A 20121-nucleotide genomic window follows, 5' to 3' on the forward strand; every position below is an offset into this window, starting at 1 on the left:
GCCCCGGCTTTGGTCTTTGTCATGGTAGCTAGCAACCATGACAGTCTATATTACAACACAGGACCTTCCGTTACAACGCTCTATATGTCTGCTCCTCTGTGTTGTTCCCTGTAGTAGCCTTGTTTGTTGTGTCGTGTTCATGTCCAGACGCTGTTTTTGTTCTGTTGCATGTCAGTCTATATTAAATGGTTCACTCCTTGTACCTGCTTCTCATTTCCTGCGTTGGGCACTACACGCTTGCATTAACAGAAATGCCATGCAGCCATTTTTCGAACACTGGAATGTGATCTCGATTAGGATAATATATTTTTTTTCACTATTTAGTTGAATGATTTTTCAATTTGAGTGTAGTTATTTCTATATAGCCTACACTTTCTCGTTCTGAACTTCTAACGCAAGTGGAGTGGGTGTGGCTTTGACAATGAGCACAAGAGCAGCTGCTCACTGATTTAACAGCTCTTACCACACCGCCAAAACATCCGCTATGCGGGTGCCTGCTATCGCCGGTTAACGCGGGATCTGATTGGGTTACCAGAACATCCGCTATGCGGGTGTCTGCTATCGCCGGTTAACGCGGGATCTGATTGAATCTACCTCGTTGTGATAACATGAATGGACGAACGGTCCATGTAAGCAGAAGCATCTCTTTGACCTTTTAAAAATCACACAACACCTGTCTTATTGTTGACTTCTGGAACTGTCTCTGGTTAGTATAATAAATCAATTGCTGTGTGTGTTTGTGCATGCGTGTGCGTGTTTCATATTTCAGGCTGCGTTCAGACCATAGCAGTCATTGGTCCTGTGTTTGGCTATTTACTGGGATCCCTGTGTGCCAAAATATATGTGGACATTGGATTTGTCAACATGGGTGAGTAACCGGTATCTACCGAGTATTCTGTCTAGGCCACCTACACACTTTTGGACTAGTCAGTTCTCCAGTTTAGACAGAGACAGGGCATTCGCCTCCGTTCTGTTACTACTAGACTAACAAACAGGGCTCTGAGTTAAGTTCATTGTCGTTCCTAGAGTGCACTCACTGACTGTGTTCAATAAGTGTTATGTATGCTCATGCTTCTAGATTCTAGGTTATCGGACTAAATGAACTAGTGTGCTCCAGAACACTGCTCAGTGACGTCAGCTACCTAATTTGAGTAACCAATTTGAAGCAGGAGAGATGGTTAAGATATGCACAAAAAGCAGCTGTGCTGTGCTTGTTTTTCTCTCCAGTAAGTCTTGTTGCTAGGAACGTTGCTAGTGTACTCACAGTTATTCTCATAATGTATTTTGTCCCCAACAGTCACAGCTCTCTCTCTCTCTCTGTGCTTGTCCTCCCTGTATAGAGACTATCACCATAGCCTTCTCTTGTTATATGTATGTACTGACATGTATGTGTAACTGATCGATGCACACACACACACTACATGTTAATGTTTTTAAATGTATGTAAATTGTAAAGTATTTTGTCTGTAATGTATTTTTCGTTATATATCGGACCCCAGTAAGACTAGCTGTCACCCTTGTCGTCGGCTAATGGGGATCCTAATAAATCAAATTCTGTGTCTCCCCTCGCTGTATAGAGAGTATCACCATAAGCCCTGGTGATGCTCGCTGGGTGGGGGCCTGGTGGTTAGGTTACCTTATAGCTGGGGTAATCACCCTGCTTTCAGCCATCCCCTTCTGGTTCCTGCCCCGTTCCCTGCCCATCCCGTCAGACCGAATCCCAGCCCAGTGCACCCCGGAGCGGACTAGCTTCATCAAAGACTCCCCTCTCCTGGAGCATAAGTACCAAGCCGACGAGCCAGCTGGCTTTCTGGAGATGGCCAAAGGTATTTTGTTGAATGGGGATGAAGTTAGAACATTTTCTGGTTTAGATTGAGATTGGAGTTTAAAAATGCTTTTTTAAAGTCTATTCAGGTCAAATGGTATATTAAATTCAGGTTGCTTTTGGATGAAATGACCATAGTATGGAAAAAGGTAGACAAAAATGCCCATGACAACTGATGATGTCGTTGACAACTGATGATGTTTTGTTGATGGTTTTTAATCTAGATTTCATACCAACGTTGAAAACCCTCCTGGGGAACCCAGTGTACTTCATCTACCTGTGTGTGACCATCATTCAGCTGAACTCTCTCATCGGCATGGTAACCTACAAGCCCAAGTACATAGAGCAGCATTACGGACAGTCAGCATCAAAAGCCAATTTCCTGATGGGTACGTAACGTTGGCCAATCATATAGCTTATATGGCTTGATCAGGGTTGGAGAACATTACTTGTAAAAGTAACTTGTTACGTTATAACTTTACTTACTATGGAAAGTAACTTGTTACATTACTTCTGCGTTACCAAAACCAAAAAGTCCTCTGAATATGTCTTGTCGTTCTTATAGGCCCAGTGCAGTCAAAAACATGTTTTTCCTGTGTTTTATATATATTTCCACACTGAGGTTGGAATAATACTGTGAAATTGTGAAAACTATGATAATGCCCTTTTAGTGTAAGAGCTGTTTGAAAAGACCACCTGAAATGAGTTTTGGCCTGCCTGGTGAAATCACCAGGCGGTAAAATTGTTAATAGACCAATAAGAAAGAGAGTTCCAAACCTCTCTGCCAATAACAGGTAGTTTTCAGTTTCCCCCTCCCTGCTCAGACCACTCCCAGACAGTCCTAGGTAAATTCTTGCTTGAGAAATTGGTCTTTGCTAAGAAGCTATTTTTGTTTCTTTTTGACCATTTGAATTAAAAACAATCACAGTAAGGTACTTAATTGTTACCCAGACATGATTTGATATTGAGATAAAAACAGCTGCGGTGGACCTTTAAGGGTCTATCAGAATTAGCTTTATGCACACTACTTTTAAATGGCTTGACTCTGACGACTGATGGGCCTAATGCAAGAGTAGGCAACTAGATTAAGCCGCGGGCCGATTTTTGCAGGAGAGGATGGTCGGGGGGCAGGAACATTTTTATTTGATTTATTTTACTTTATTTAACTAGGCAAGTCAGTTAAGAACTAATTTTGATTTACAATGACGGCCTACATAATTAGAATCATTTGTACACTGCAAATTGACCACAACTAAGCCTAAAAATAAGTTGTATTTGAAAATGACAATACTTTCATATCTTTATTACATTGAGACACAATCACTTTTTTGGGGGGGATACTTAAGAACAGATTCTCTAGATTAAACTCAGTGTTATCTGAATTCCTTGTGATTATACAGTGTTTTTTCCCCCTAAGAAAATCACTCACGGGAAGGTTTAGGCATGTGGACCACATGTTGCCGAGCCCTGGCCTCCTGGCCTAGTGGCTACCGTCCAAAATGGTTTCCATGTGTTTGATGCCATTCCATTCGCTCAATTACAGCCATTATTATGAGCTGTCCTCTCCTCAGAAGCCTGCACTGGTTTCCACATTGTGACGTGTTACAGCCTAAATTCAAAAGTGATTCAATAAAAACATTTCTCACCCATCTACACACAATATCCCATAATGACAAAGTGAAAACATGTTTTTAGAAAATGTTTCAAATGTATTGAAAATGTAATACAGAAATATCTAATTTACATACTGTAATTTCACATCACTCAGTCAATACATGTTAGCATCACCTTTGGCAGCGATTACAGCTGTGAGTCTTTCTGGGTACGTCTCTAAGAGCTTTGCACATCTGGATTGTAGAATATTTACACATTATTCTTTAAAAAATTACTCAAGATCTCTTAAGTTGGTTGTTGACCATTGCTAGACAGCCATTTTCAAGTCTTACCAAAGATTTGCAAGACGATTTATGTCAAAACTTTAACTTGGCCACTCAGGAACCTTCAATGTTGTTTTAGTAAGCATCTCAAGTGTACATTTGGCCTTGTGTTTTAGGTTATTGTCCTGCTGAAAGGTGAATTTGTCTCCCAGTGTCTGTTGGAAAGCAGACTGAACCAGGTTTTCCTCTAGGATTTTGCCTGTGCTTAGCTTTAGTCCGTTTCTTTTCATCCTAAAAAACTCCCTAGTCCTTGCTGATGACAAGCGTACAGTACCCATAACATGATGCATCCAGCACCATGCTTAAAAATATGAAGAGTGATACTCACTGATGTTATTTGCCCCAAACATAACACTTTGTATTCAGGACATAAAGTTCATTTCATTGCCACATTATTTTTGRGATTTGACTTCAGTGCCTTATTGTAAACAGGATGCATGTTTTTGAATATTTTAATTCTGTACAGGCTTCCTTCTTTTCATTCTGTAATTTAGGTTGGTATTGTGAATTAGCTACAATGTTGTTGATCCATCCTCACTTTTCTCCCATCACAGCCTTTAAACTCTAACTGTTTTAAAGTCAACATTGGCATCATGGTAAAATCCCTGAGCGGTTTCCTTCCTCTCCGGCAACTGACACCTGTGTCTTTGTAGTGACTAGGTGTATTGATACAACATCCAAAGTGTAATTAATAACTTCACCATGTTCGAAGGGATATTCAATGTCTGCTATTTATTTTTACCCATCTACCAATAGGTGCCCTTTTTTGTGAGGCATTGGAAAACCTCCCTGGTCTTTGTGGTTGAATCGGTTTGAAATTCACTGCTCGACTGAGGGACTTTACAGATACATGTATTTGTGGGGTACAGAGATGAGGTAGTCATTAATAAATAATGTTAAACACTATTATTACACATAGAGTGAGTCCATGCAACTTATTATGCGACTTGTTAAACACATTATGACTCCTGAACTTATTTAGGCTTGCCATAACAAAGGAGTTGAATACTTATTGAGTCAAGACATTTCTGCTTTTCATTTGAATTAGTTTCTAAAAAAACAGAATTCTGCTTTGACATTATGTTTTTTTTTGTGTGTGTAGGCCAATGACACAACATCTCAATTTAATCCATTTAAAATTCAGGCTGTAACACAATAAAATGTGTAAAAATCAAGGGGTATAAATACTTTGCGAAGGCGCTGTATAAAGCTAACTGGGCACAGTAAAAGGAGAGCTCCAATAGAAGTATAACTGGCTACAAACAGATACAAACTTGGCAGCGAGATATGAAAACACACAAGTTAACACGACCAATAGCAAACATGCAATTCATGAACCACAACAACCAGATCGTCTAGATACCAACTAGTTGAATTATTTTCATAGACGTTACAGGAGCGTTGCCTTTTCAGAAGGTCAACGTGTGCACATTACAACATTCATGACTCAAAAGTCAAAATAGAACAGCTGACCTTCAATCACACCTTGTTGATTTATTTCACTGCTTTCCTCCAAAGTATCGACTAGTTCAATTTAGATTTGAAACTTTAAAGGACGCTTTACGCACAGAAAAGCACATGCATACAATATTGTTAATACTAGACGAAGCAATAGGAGATCAAAGGTGCTGTGTTTTATTGAGCTATACAATGGGTTATGATTCAACCCTCGAATGTGAATGCTGATCTAAATAGGCCTCATGTTACACTATTGACCTGACCATTGCATGCTGTGTATGAAAGGTAATGCAATATCTAGCATAACTACAGTAATAGAGCGGAGAGATAAAATATAATACCTGTACATTGATGTATGAAAAAGACCAAGAGCTTTGGTCTTTGAGTGGGTGTTGGACAGCACTACTGTGTGTTCTCTCTACTTTCAACTATATCAAAGGCAGAGTCTCAGGCGGTATGGCCTGGTTCTACTCTACTGTACTGTATGTATGGGGCTGTAATGGGTTGTGAAATAGCACTGGCATAAAAGGTAGACTTTTAGCTACAGTGATATGGAAGGTAGCAAAAGGTACAGTATGGTATTGTGCGAAAGTGTATGCCTGGTTTAGGGCTTTGGCTGGTTTACATGGTGTTTCAGTCCCATTGAACCTATCGTCAAGACCTTAGTGCTGGCCTAAATCCTCCATGACTAGGAATTAAGAATATTTCTAAAGAATGACGTTAACGTTTACAGAGTGTGTGTTGTTTGTATGTTTGTTCCAGGTACAATCAACATCCCTGCCGTGGCGTTGGGAATTTTCACCGGTGGCCTGCTCATGAAGAGGCTGAAGCTGAGCATCATGGGAGCAGCCAAGTTTGCGTTCGGCACCTCTCTGATAGGCTACTTCCTATCCCTCTTCTTCTTCGTCATGAGCTGCGAGAACGCCAAAGTGGCTGGGATCACGCTGCCCTACAACAGGTGGGGCATGCACACGCACAGAGCTCTGGGTAGAAGTTGCCCTTAAGTAAATACAGTATTTACCCTCTGTAAATGTTCTATTCCCAGCACCACAAACAGGTAACATGCTGGAGTGTGTATGCTAATAATTGCTCCTAGAGGACAGCATACCTCTAACACTGGAGAGATGTGGTCTAGAATAGCAAATCAGGGATTTCTCCCCCCTGGTTCTGTCAAGGCTGTTTGCTGCTAATGTCAATATCAGAACTCGCACTGAATTTGGTTGATAACATCAGTATTCATTGAATCGGTAAACGTAACATGCAACAATTTAAGCGAGTTTGCTGAGTTACAGTTCATATATGAAAATCAGTCAATTGAAATACATTTATTAGGCCCTAATCTATGGATTTCACATGACTGGGCAGGGGCGCAGCCATAGGCCCACCCACTGAGGAGCCAGGCCCAACCAATCAGAATGGGGTTTTCCAGACAGAAATACTCCTGTTTCATCAGCTGTCCCAGTGGCTGGTCTCAGACGATCCCACAGGTGAAGAAGCCAGATGTGGAGTTCTTGGGCTGGCGTGGTTACACATGGTCTGCGGTGGTGAGGCCAGTTGGACATACTGCCAAATTCTCTAATTTATTTAACTAGGCAAGTCAGTTAAGAACAAATTCTTATTTTCAATGATGGCCTAGGAGCAGTGGGTTAACTGCCTTGTTCAGGGGTAGAACAACAGATTTTTTCTTTGTCAGCTCAGGGATTCGATCTTGCAACCTTTCGGTTACTAGTCCAACACTAACCACTAGGCTACCTGCCGCCCCAAGGATGTGGTAGAGAAATTAACATTAGATATCTGGCAACAGCTCTGGTGGACATTCCTGCAGTCAGCATGCCGATTGCATGCTCCCTCTCAACCTGAGGTCATCTGTGGCATTGTTTTGGGTGACAAAACTGCACATTTTAGAGTGGCCTTTTATTGTCCCTAGCTCAAAGTGCATCTGTGTAATGATCATGCTGTTTAATCAGCTTCTTGACATGCCACACCTGTCAGGGGGGTGGATTATCTTGACAAATGATAAAATGCTTACAAATTTGTGCACAGCATTTGAGAAATATGCTTTTTGTGCAGATGGAACATTTCTGGGATCTTTTATTTCAGGTCATGAAACATGGGACCAACACTTGTTACATTTATATTTTTGTTCAGTATATATATATATATATATATCGTATTATGCATTTGATTAAATACACGTCAAACCTTCTGTATCTGAGCAGGCAGAGGTCAAGTCATGTCTGTATTCATTCGATTATCTGTATAAAGAAAAGCGCTATAAATTAAAATCGATTCGTTTTTTAAATTGCTAACAAGCGTCGGTCGATGCTGAAGCCACTTTTTCAAAACTCTTCAGTCTGCATTACCAACATGCATTTTAGCCGAACAGTTAATCTCACCTCCAAAACTCACTCAAACCGCCAAAACACTTCATACAGGTCTCAAAATAAGCTTGTTTGGCCATAACTGGCAATAATTCTCACTCAGAAAGCATATATTGTCACTCATAACACACTGACAGGGAGCATTACATAAATTAACTTCTCTTTGAAGTTTGAATGGTTTTTATAACATAAATAACACTTTCACTTTATTGACTGTACTAAAGTATATGTAACAAGAATGAATCAGATGCAGCAATTTGCTTCAATGGCCTTTATTTTTTCTATATCTTTGCATATAGTAGTTTACTTGTGAAAAATAAGTTGAAACCAAAAAAACAATTTCCTGAAATTCCAGGGCTGCAATAATAATTACGAAAAAACATCAACATGTATAGTATAATCACTCATACTGTACTGTGAGGTTTCTAGTTCTTCCTCTCTCCTGCATTTGGTCYCAAGTTCTCATCAACATCACACCTTATGTCTTCTCTGGCGATGCATCTTGGGAAGTATCTTCTGGAATGTCTAATCCAAACCTGGCAGTCTTCAGGAGAATTGTCTCCACACCCCACATTCATGGCATCCAGTAAGGACATCTGGTGATGTGGGGTGGCAGCGTAGCCTAGTTAAATAAAGGTAAAGAAGATGTGGTCATAAACCTTCCACCTCCATGCAGAGAAAAAGTCCTCTATGGGGTTTAGGAAGGGGGAGTATGGAGGCAGGAATAGTACTGACATCCTGGGATATGCAGCAAACCAAGCCACAGTTTTACAGTACTTTACATTATGCATAGCTGTGTATGTACCCTGATTGGTTATTGAACAGACATCTTACCTGGACATATTGATACCGGAGTTCTTTCACACGTTCACTGTTTCTCTCAAAAGGTACAACTGCTTCATCCTTATTTTATGATTCTCTAGAACTCTGGTTGTCGTTGTGCTGACCGTATTCACATTCCCAAAAATGATATTGTCTGCCAACACTCTGTCCCGAATTTCCCGCAGTTTTATTGCATTGTTGCAAATGACCATGTCAACAATGGCAATTTCCTGCGCATCTGATAATATTCTGCCTCTCCTTCCTGTGGGAGGCAATCTTTGGATCCTACTGAAAAACACAAAACAATCAATATATTTCAAAATGTCAGTACATGTAAAAATGTGAACATACTGTATTGTACTGTAATATGTCGTTCAATTATCACTGAAGGATGCACATCTCACCTGTTGTTTTGCCGGAAAATTTGTACTATTGATGCAACTGTTGAACGCTGCAGATTTGGTTGCACCCTTAAACCGGCCTCTCTCAAAGAGAGACCGGCCTCTCTCAAACAGCTGTGTTTGGAATGATGAAATAGTCTGCTGAGATTTTCTATATATGTTTCAATCTGGTTACTGCAGAAATGCACAACATTTTTCATCATTCTGTTTTGAATGTGTTTAACAGTTTTGGAAACAGTGTGTTAGCATTTGAAAACGTGCTGCAAATATATAGTTTTGCAGGTGGTGGAGTATGAATGAGAAAAGAGTTAATGGATTTTGGAGAATGTGGTCATTGAATGCATTTTGTGTGAAAGCAATGAAAAAGGACTCACAGTTTGGTCCACATGCACTTCTGTTTCGCTGACTGTGTGAAGAGTTTTGACAATGTGACTTCCGTTTTGACCAATGCATGTTAGCAATTGAAAAAAACGGTAATAGCAACCCCACTTTTCCCTTTCTCTCTTTCTCTCATTCTCTTTATTTCTCTCCCTCTTTCTTTCTCTCTCTCAGGGTGGGTGGTGTATCGTATGAGGAGCGCTCAGTATTCTCAGCCTGTAACTCAGACTGTGTTTGTTCAGGCAGAGACTGGGACCCTGTCTGTGGAGAGAACGGCATCACGTACGTCTCTCCCTGCCTGGCTGGCTGCCAGACCTCCACAGGATCAGGGAAGAACACGGTGAGATGAGGATCATTGCCAGCACGGAGGCTGCATCCCCAAATGGCACCCTCTTCCCTATATAGTGTACTACTTTTGGGCTCTGTTTAAAAGTAGTACACTATATAGGGAATAGAGTGCCATTTGAGATGCAAACTGACTGTGTAATCTGATATATCATATCATTGATTCATAAACTTGTGAGCAACAGGGTGGGGTCAATTCCATTTTAATTTCAGTACGATTTCATTTGGAATTGACTCGCACCCTGGTGGGTTTATGGATAAACTTTTGAAGCAGCAAGTTATGTTGTTTTTGTGTCAAATTGTTTTGTCTGTGTGTGTGTTGCCTGCGTGTGCGTGTGTGTGTGTGTGTGTGTGGTGTGTGTGTGTGTGTGTGTGTTGTGTGTGTGTGTGTGTGTGTGTGTGTGTGTGTGTGTGGGGTGGTGTGTGTGTTTGTTTGTCTCTGTCTCTGTCCTTCTCTGTCTCTTGTGTGTGTTTCTCTGTGTGTGTGCCTCTGCAGGTTTCTCTAACTGTAGCTGTGTGGTGGTAGCAGGGCTGAGCAGTGGTAACCTGACAGCCAGTGTAGGCACTGTCCTCACAGAGACGACTGTGACCGTGTCTTCCCTTACTTCCTGGCTCTTTCTGTCATCACTTCCTTTATCATCTCACTGGGTGGACGCCAGCTACATGGTCCTCATCAGGTCAGTCACACACACACACACACACACACACACACACACACACACACACACACACACACACACACACACACACACACACACACACACACACACCACACACAACACAGCACACACACCACCAACACACACGCACACACACACACACACCCATACACACACACAAGAAGGGATGGTCATAGCAGTTGGCAAGAAAGCACAAAGAAATCTGGGACTCCGGCTACAACAAGGCACCTTAAAGGGGAAACAATCAGAAGCCCCGTTTGTACCTGGTTCTAACGTGCGTCCGTTGTCCTGATCATGCCACATTCTGATTGTGCCCACATTGGTCGACAGGTGTAGACAATCAAAATACGCATTATGATCTGATTGTGATTGTGACTACCTCCGGAGGTAGTCGAAGACGCATCTTGTACGAATATCCTTGGTGTAAATGAATCCGGACGATGAAAGTGTATAAATTTGGCTAATGTCACGGTTGTCCCGGCCTCTTAAAAAAAGAACACCAGCCAGTTGAATTAAGATCATGGTCTTTAGAAACCAAGTGCCAACTGGCACTGTGGTCGGATATGCCACAGTCCAATACCGCGTCCAGCTCTGATTAAAATGGCATATAGAAATAAAGATATTTATGAAGAGATAGTATCCTGAATATGAGAAAAGGGGTTCTAATATTTGAAAACGTCGTAGGCAACAGAAAGGCCAAGGAATTCAGATGCACTTTGTAGCCTACTCTGTAACTTAACCTGTTTCTGTTTTTACTGTGTGCATTAAGGCCTAAGTGTCATTTGTATTTATACTGTGCGATAATTGTATTTTGTACATACATCCAGATACTCAGCTTGTTTGTGTGGTGATGTTTTTAGGGATTGGAGAGATTCTCTGAATAGTTCTCGGGACAGTAAGTCTATTATGCCTTAAATCGTTGGATAACAAAAGTAGGCTGTAATGATGAGAGTATAAAACTATTAACTATAAAAGCGTGCTGTTTTCTGTCGATTTTAATACAGCTTGTGTCATAACGGGAGGTCCAAGGCAGGTTGGATTCATTTACATACAGGGAGGGATCAGGGAATCTGGTCACAATAGGGACGAAGTGGGCAGATAAGAGACAGATATTACCATGTGTAGACGCAACAAATCTCGATCAGATAGTGATCGGATCATCTTGATCGGATGATGACAACCACATGTTAATGCAAGGTGTAACCATGTCTACTGAGAAACCAGTGGTGGAAAAAGTACCCAATTGTCATACTTTAGTAAAAGTACAGATACCTTAATAGAAAATTACTTAAGTCAAAGTCAGTCAGCCAGTAAAATACTACTTGAGTAAAAATCTAAAAGTATTTGGTTTGAAATATAGTTAAGTATCAAAAGTAATTGTAATTGCTAAAATATACTTAAAAAGTAAAAGTATAAATAATTTAAAATTCCTTATATTAAGCAAAGCATTTTCTTGTTTTTAAAATGTATGGATAGCCAAGGGCACACTCCAACACTCAGACATTATTTACAAAACAATACATTTGTGTTAAGTGAGTCCGCCAGGCCAGAGGCAGTAGGGATGACCACGTGTTCTCTTGATACGTGCTTGTATTTGACCATTTTCCTGTCCTGCTAAGCATTCAAAATGTAACAAGTACTTTTAATTGTCAGGGAAAATGTATGGAGTAAAAAGTACATTATTTGCTTTACGAATGTAGTGAAGTAAAAGTAAAAGTAGTCAAAATATTAATAGTAAAGTACCGATACCCCCAAAAATGACTTAAGTAGTACTTTAAAGTGTTTTTACTTAAGTACTTTACACCACTGAAAACCTAACCAGCATAAGGTCTACTACATTTATCTGCACCACCTTGTTCAGAATGATCTCACCTAGAAAGTTCTCACAAACACTTGGCTACTACTGTACAGGAGTACACCATGGGTAGCACTGTAGTGAAATGGGCTCACAATGGGTGACAGAATGGCTGACAGAAGTTGAATGTAGTCCGGGATTCAATTCAACTGCGCTTTGTCTACAAAGCACCATTTCCTGTAAATTTTTGATTGAGCTGACATATGCAGTGTTTACGACGAACGCGGAAACATTGTCTTTAAAAGCTGCATAGCAGACAAATCGCGATCCGATTGAATTCCGGCCTTAAAGGGCTGTGTTGCAACCATAGAGAATGATAGAGGCCTCTAGTGGTCAAAAGGCCATATTAGCATGGACAGTGCCATTGAGGACTTCCACCATTTTAATGTAGTCAACTGTGTGGGACTTCCAACTTTATTGGCTGGAGTCATGTCCAACCGGGTCATCAGGAGGGATCTGCCAATTTGGAAGAAGAAAATGTAAATAGAGAGAGCCTCTATAGAGTCATAATATTCGTCCAACAGGGAATTGGTTCCAATCGTTTTCCCACCATTAACAGCTAATTAGCATTTCCTTTTTGGGAGGTAAATACAGGCAAATATATCGATAAAAGTCACCTTTTCTTAGAGAGATTTACAGTTATCAAAACGTCACGCCAGGGTAAACCTACACACAACACAGCCCTTATTTGAAGTGTTTCTAAAATCCCCTATGTGAAAAATGAATGGTGGAAAAACGATTGGTACCATTTCCCTGTTTGACCGCTAGGTTTTATGGGTATTATGACGGCAGGGTAGCAGGTAGCCTAGTGGTTAGCGGGTTGGGCCGGTAACCGAAGGTTACTAAAACGAATCTCCAAGCTGACAAGGTAAAAATCTGTCGTTCTGCCCCTGAACAAGGCAGTTAACCCACTGTTCCTAGGCCGTCATTGTAAATAAGGTTGGAACAGACTTTATAGAGGGCGAGGAGACAGTCAAATAGCATTTTCAGATGATTGAATTACGTCCTCTAGATTCGTGGTCTGACTGGACTGAGAGAGAGGTTTTTATGAGTCAGCTCATTGTTCTTCCTGCTCTCTCCCTATAGTAGTAAACATAGTTTTAGTACATTTTATTTAAATCTTTATCCCACGGCATACTTCAAAGAGGTTACAGGAAAGTCAGCAATAGAGGATTTTACTGTATATCAGAAAAGTAGAATACTGTTACTGGCTAAAACTAGTCCTTAATTAGCAAATGTACACACACACAGACAAACGCATACACATACACGTACGTACACGTACACGTACACACACGCACACAAACCAAAAATCCAGCAGATCCGCCCAAAGCTCGATCAGCTGACCCCAATGAAATGTGTTGCCCTTACGGGGACAAATTAAGTTACTGGCAGTGCCCTATCTGCTTTTTGTTTTGATATTTTTAGAGCGTCTTAGTTGTCTGAGATGGGTCTGCTGCTGTTTTTSCTCTGGGTTTTGAGAGAACAGCAAGGTAGTAAGGGCAGACCTTTCTGATGGTGTACTACCTTGCTCTACCAACGGAAGCCAGTAGTACTCACTCTTTGGTACTCACTGGCTACGTCAGAGAACGTCATAAGTCAACTAACTGTATATCAGCAACAATAGTCTTTTGAGTTTACCTTTAAAGCTGTCTGAGTATGCAAACTTAATAATGAACCATAACTCAATTGTGGATGCTTTCATATCATGACATTTCATGTATAATATCTTCAGATTTATGTCTATTATCTGTATTCATAGTTATGTTAAAGTTCAAGTTGATGATGGTGTTCTCCCATGCAGGTGTATCAAGCCTCAACTCAAGTCCTTAGCTCTGGGGTTCCATACTCTGTCCACACGTACACTTGGTGAGTCAATACTGTCAGATCACAGATCTAGGATCAGTTTACTACCCAAAATGTTAACATGTGGGGGGCACTAAACTGACCTTAGATCAGCGTCTTGTGGCAACTTCCTCCTACTCCTGTCTGATCAAGCCATACCAGTCCCACAGCCAGCGCTCTGCAGCTTAGTAACACTGATATAAAACTAGCTGCAGCCAGTTTGTTTCCAAGTCACACATTTCTCCACTAATCAGCTTCTATTAGGATTAAAACCCTGAACAAAATCCTCTTAAAAATCCACTCTGTTGCAAAGGTAATCTAGAAAAAGTATTACTTGTGAATCAGGTGTGTTAGCTCTGGGTTGGGACACAATCCTGCACACACTGCCCTTTTCCATGACCAAGATTAGCCACCTCCGTATTACTGGTAGATCACGTTGTGTGTATTTGTGTTATAACAGCGGGCATCCCAGCGCCCATCTACTTTGGGGCGATCATCGACACCACGTGTCTGAAGTGGGGCCAGAAGAGATGCGGAGGGAGAGGAGCCTGTCGTATATACAACACTACAGCATACAGGTAATACACACATACACACTACTGGGCCCTGTTTCAGAAAGCAGGTTTAACAAACTCTTGAGTTTAAACCTGAACTCTGGGTTGACTAACTCTGAGCTGTCAAAGTTTTCGGTTTCAGAACAGGTGATAACAATTAGTTCAATCAACTCTGTGTCACGTCCGTCGTCGGAGGAAGAAGGAGACCAAGGTGCAGCGTGGTAGGCGTTCATGATTTTTAATAAACTGAACACCGCAACAAAATAACAAAGTAGAAAAAACGAAAGCGCACAGTTCTGTCAGGCAACAAAAACAGCTAAACAGAAAATAACTCCCCACAAAACCCAAACGGAAAATGACAACCTATATATGATCCCCAATCAGAGACAACAATAGACAGCTGCCTGTGATTGGGAACCATACTCAGCCAAAAACACAAAGAAATAGAAAACATAGATTTTCCCACCCGAGTCACACCCTGACCTAACCAAACACAGAGAATAAATAAGGATCTCTAAGGTCAGGGCGTGACACTCTTGAGTTAAGTTAACTCTGAGTAAAGCACGTTTATGAGGATATAAAAAGCCCTCAATGGAACGCAGATAACATGATTCATCATGGCAACAGGAGAAAAAAGGGCACGAGCCTCCTACTTCTCCCCAGTGGAGTTAGAAATATGAATGAATGCGTATGCAGAATATGAGTCTATAATTAAGAAAAAAAGCAATGCAGCGGCAGCAAAAGAACGTGAGCTGGCGTGGCAGAAAATTGCTGACCGAGTCTATGGGTGAGTATTAATTGAAAACCTTTTTTTTTTATCTTGAGTGTTCCACATATTCAACATTTATATATCAAATCAAATCAAATCAAATCAAATCAAATTTTATTAGTCACATACACATGGTTATTGTGTGTGTGTGTGTGTGTGTTTAATATTTATGCAGGTGCAAACCAACAGGCACAAAACGTACTTGGCAGCAACTGAAGATGAAATATAAAAATATACTTCAAACAGGTAAGGTATAATTTCATGACAAGCAATTGTGGTGTTGTTTGTTCTACCCTAGCTAATTAAACAGCATTCAGTGGCTACATTCAACATGTGATATATTTAAGTAGTTTGTGAAATGTTCTAAGCAAAAAAAGGTACTTTTTCAGCCATCCCGGCACTGCCAGTATTTAATATTGTCTATTAAAAAGTAACACCTAAATGCCTTTATACATACAATTCTCCAAATTTGTGCTTACTGGTCAAATTTGACCTCCATTATAGCCAATAGAAAAAAGGCAGAGGGACGAAAAACAAGTGGCGGTCCACCACCACTCACAGAGGCTGAAGAGATGGCCCTCAGTCAAAACAGTGGGCGACCTATTGGTGAAGGCATCTCTGGAGGAAGCTCATCTGACCCAACCACACCCCAGGACACAAGGACCTACATAAGAGGTTAGTTATTCAAATTATTGATATATGTATATTCATCCTTTTGCCAGTGTTACCTCAGTGACTCCCACCCATCCATCTTAGACACAACTTAGCACACTGATTTTCTTGTAGTGGTACAATTCTTTGTAATTGTACTCTTAATACTCTACAGATTTTTCATAATGGGTTAGAGTAGAACACCAATTTTTTATTTTTTTTCATTACATGAGGATGATGAAGACACCTTGACAGCTGCCACAGAGAGGGAAGATACAGAGAGGCCTATTGAGGTTTACACCTTAAAAATAACATCTAACAGTTGATGATAGTGTTGTACCATAATAAAACTTGCACCTTCTTTTTCTCTAACAGAGCAATGCTGGAAATTACAATGAGGAAGAGGGTCCATCCACCTCCACAGCCCAACTTACCTCAGTAAGATGTTGTTCAGCATTGGCCCATGACTTACAATGAAACTAACTAGACCTGGCACTGTGAAATTCAATGTCATTTTTTTTGTGTGTTCCTATAGCTCCCTGTGCTGTACAAGGTGCACTTAGAGAAACAAATTGAAAAATGTAATTTAGAAATTGACCACAAGGCTGCAGATGCAAAAGATAGAAATACAACAGCTGGAACATCAGTTAAAGGTGGGTGAGGTGCCTACAGGCGGAGGATTTTACTTGTTTGAACAACATAACAAATATTAACTATTGTACTGCATTTGTACTTGCAGGAAATAAAGAAGACTTAATTTWAAAAAAGGCACATTGTCTTTATTTGACACTGGGGAGGTGATGGGTCAATTAGAAATGATGATAGCATATTGTGTCTCTGACTGCTCTTCCATCTGGTGCGTCAGCGGGGTGGTCAGGATCGTTATCAGGATCGTTCACTGGTTGAGTAGGACATTGATCTCCTCTAATTGTGGCAATGTTGTGGAGAATCACACATGCCACAATAATGTCACATGCCCTTTCTGGGGTGACCCTGAGCCTACGAAGGAACTGTAACCGAGCCTTGAGCATCCCAATGGTCATCTCTACCCTGGCTCGTGTCATGCAGTGAGCCAAGTTATAACGTTGCTGCGGGCCAGGATCAGGGTAAGGGGTCAGAAAATAGGGTTGGCAGGGGTATCCTCTGTCACTGAGCAGGTAACCATTGAATTCTCCTATGATAATACGAGGATACAGTTTACATTTTCAGTTGCAATAGGAGGAAGCTAGATATTGATTATAATAGGATATAGCTATATATATAACTCTCCACGGGCGCTCAATGTACACTCACAAAAAAATTGCGAGTCATGCACAGACCCAGGCCACTTTGCTTCCACGTTGCTGATGATGTGGGCTGCATCACATATGGTCTTCACAGTGCATAAGAGTAATTAGCTGCAGTAGCTGTATTGTGAAGTATCTTTCATTTGGAATGCTAAAGGCTACTATTTAGGCCTACCTGCACATTAATGCTGTGGAAAGACTTCCTATTCACATAATCTCCTTCATTTACTGAAGGAGCTGTGATAGGAATGAGTGCCATCTATGCAGCCAATCACACCTGGAAACCCTAAAATATATCAAATTAACTGATTAGTGCTTCAAGTCTCAAAGCTTCATACTAAATAAATACATTATTGCTTAGACTGATACCTGCAATTCTGTGGAATTCTTCTTTGATGAGTCTTGTGGGTCTGTGACTTGGGAACACCACAAAAGTGTACAGTAAACGTTTCACTGCAAGAGTCACATTTCTGACAGCCTGACAGACGGTTGCCTTGGAAATATGCTCAGTGTCACCGATGTTATATAGAAAACTCCCGTTGGCAAAYAAAACTAAGTGCAACACAAAGAATTTGTTCCGAACTGAGAGCATGTCCACGGTGTGTCATATGAACGATATGAGGGCTGAGAATATTGTTCAGATGAATGATCGATTGTGCAGAAAAATGGAAACACCCACAGATAATCATCAGGGAATGATAAAACATCCAAGCGGGGTGTCGTGGAAAATTGCAAGATTATGTTATAATGCTTGTAAGATTATGTTATAATGCTTGTATTACATTATAATAGTTGTTACATTCGACAGAATAGAGTATTGTGTGTGTGTTCCACTGAGGATGGGCCTCTATGAGATAGCACTGACAGAGGAGATTTACGATGTCTTTGGGTGATAAAACCTAAAGAGCATTCCAGAGAACATGAGCTAATGGTTCTGTTCTATGCCGTACCAGGGAGAGACGGTTCCCTTTTGGAGTAAGGGGGCCAGACGGGTCTTTACAAWGAAAACTGTTGACACAGCAGTAATTGTCTGCTATGTTATATAGATATCTTTCAAACAAATCTTAACCTTTGTGAACTGTTCCTAAGATCTGTGGTTCGTCAGTGTAAGTTGAGATGGGTGTATCTTGGCTATAAAAGATCTTTGTACTTTTCTGTTGGTACTTTTCAATGGTTCATTAGAGATAGCGCATCATTCGAAAGTCAAAAAGGCTATTGCAAAGCTCTTATTAAAAAAATGTAGTTTAAGTATAACTCTGACAGGTGTGTGAAGTTTGTAACTCTCCTCATTTGGTAAAGCAGAAATATGACACCACAGGTGTCTGATCACCCTCTCCTGACGGAGACTTCTGCGGAGTATTTGTGCTTCAATAACAACTGGCTCTTCAAGAAAAGGGCTCGCCATGTCTGACACCTCCTTCAGTCTGCAGGCTTCAGCTAAAGAGGAGAAACTCTGGGTTAGTTGAAGAAAACCTGCCAGTGAGCAGGTTAGCTTCACGGAGTATGTTGCCATAGTAACTGACTCAGGGTTAAGCTGAACTGGCTTTGTGAAACCGAAAACCCAGAGTTTCCTTAAACTCTGAGTCAACTGAGTTTTCACTAAACCTGCTTTRTGAAACAAGGCCCTGGTCAAGCCTGATACACAACACAAATGCACACAGACAACACACTTAATTCAAAGTGATAATGTTGGAGAGGCATACCTTCTATAACATCAGATGCTGAACATTGATTTTCAAGCCAATATTGAAGGCAACCCCAGTAGACTTGCCACTTGGAAGCACCAGTGTAATGTCAAGTCTCTGAGTGTGTGTATCCCTTGGTCTCTCTCTCCTCAGGATAGCTTACCTGGGTCTGACTATGGGCCTGAGGACAGTTTCCTTCCTGCTGTGTATACTGGGATTCGTGCTGCTCAAACAACACCTGCGGAGAGAGGAACGCAGCGCCCACCAAGCGGCCAATGGCGGAGCAGAACTGGAGGCACTCAGGAAAGAGGAGGTCCTAGCCTCCAACTCGGACCAATCGCTACAGACTTCCACAACAGACTACAACAACACAGAGAGAGAGACACGGCTGTGACAGTCTGAGACAATCTCCCCTGATCCCTCACGTTACACACAGACACACACAAACACTAGATTTGCAGGAACCAACAACGGGCTGTGCCTGACCATCTCATCTCATAGAACATAAATGATGTATTTGTACTGGACCTGTCTAGGTTATGTATATTTAAAAATATACAGTTGAAGTCGGAAGTTTACATACACCTTAGCCAAATACATTTAAACTCAGTTTTTCACAATTCCTAACATTTAATCCTAGTAAGAATTCCCTGTCTTAGGTCAGTTAGGATCACCACTTTATTTTAAGAATGTGAAATAGTAAAGAGAATGATTTATTTCAGCTTTTATTTCTTTCATCACATTCCAAGTGGGTCAGAAGTTTACATACACACAATTAGTATTTGGTAACATTGCCATTAAATTGTTTAACTTGGGTCAAACATTTCGGGTAGCCTTCCACAAGCTTCCCACAATAAGATGAGTGAATTTTGTCCCATTCCTCCTGACAGAGCTGGTGTAACTGAGTCAGGTTTGTAGCCTCCTTGCTACACACGCTTTTTCTTCTTGCCCACATGTTCTTAAGAGATTGAGGTCAAGGCTTTGTGATAGCCACTCCATTACCTTACTTTGTTGTCCTTAAGCCATTTTGACACAACTTTGGAAGTATGCTTGGGGTCAATGTCCATTTGGAAGACCCATTTGCAACCAAGCTTTAACTTCCTGACTGAGTCTTGAGATGTTGCTTCAATATATCCACATAATTCCATCCTCATGAGCCATCTATTTTGTGAAGTGCAGCAGTTCCTCCTGCAGCAAAGCACCCCCGTGATGCTGCCACCCCGTGCTTCACGGTTGGGATGGTGTTCTT

At 41.0% G+C, this 20121-nt stretch overlaps 2 pseudogenes; one reads left to right on the forward strand and one right to left on the reverse strand.

Moving 5' to 3' along the window:
* LOC111950206 (solute carrier organic anion transporter family member 1C1-like) overlaps window positions 1–19777 on the forward strand; it is a 65309-nt pseudogene extending 45532 nt beyond the window's left edge.
* LOC139023362 (putative nuclease HARBI1) lies at window positions 16711–17876 on the reverse strand (annotated as a pseudogene).
* Window positions 19778–20121: the final 344 nt, after the last annotated feature.

The sequence above is a fragment of the Salvelinus sp. IW2-2015 genome, linkage group LG3, assembly GCF_002910315.2.
Source record: "Salvelinus sp. IW2-2015 linkage group LG3, ASM291031v2, whole genome shotgun sequence".
Lineage (NCBI taxonomy): Eukaryota > Metazoa > Chordata > Actinopteri > Salmoniformes > Salmonidae > Salvelinus > Salvelinus sp. IW2-2015.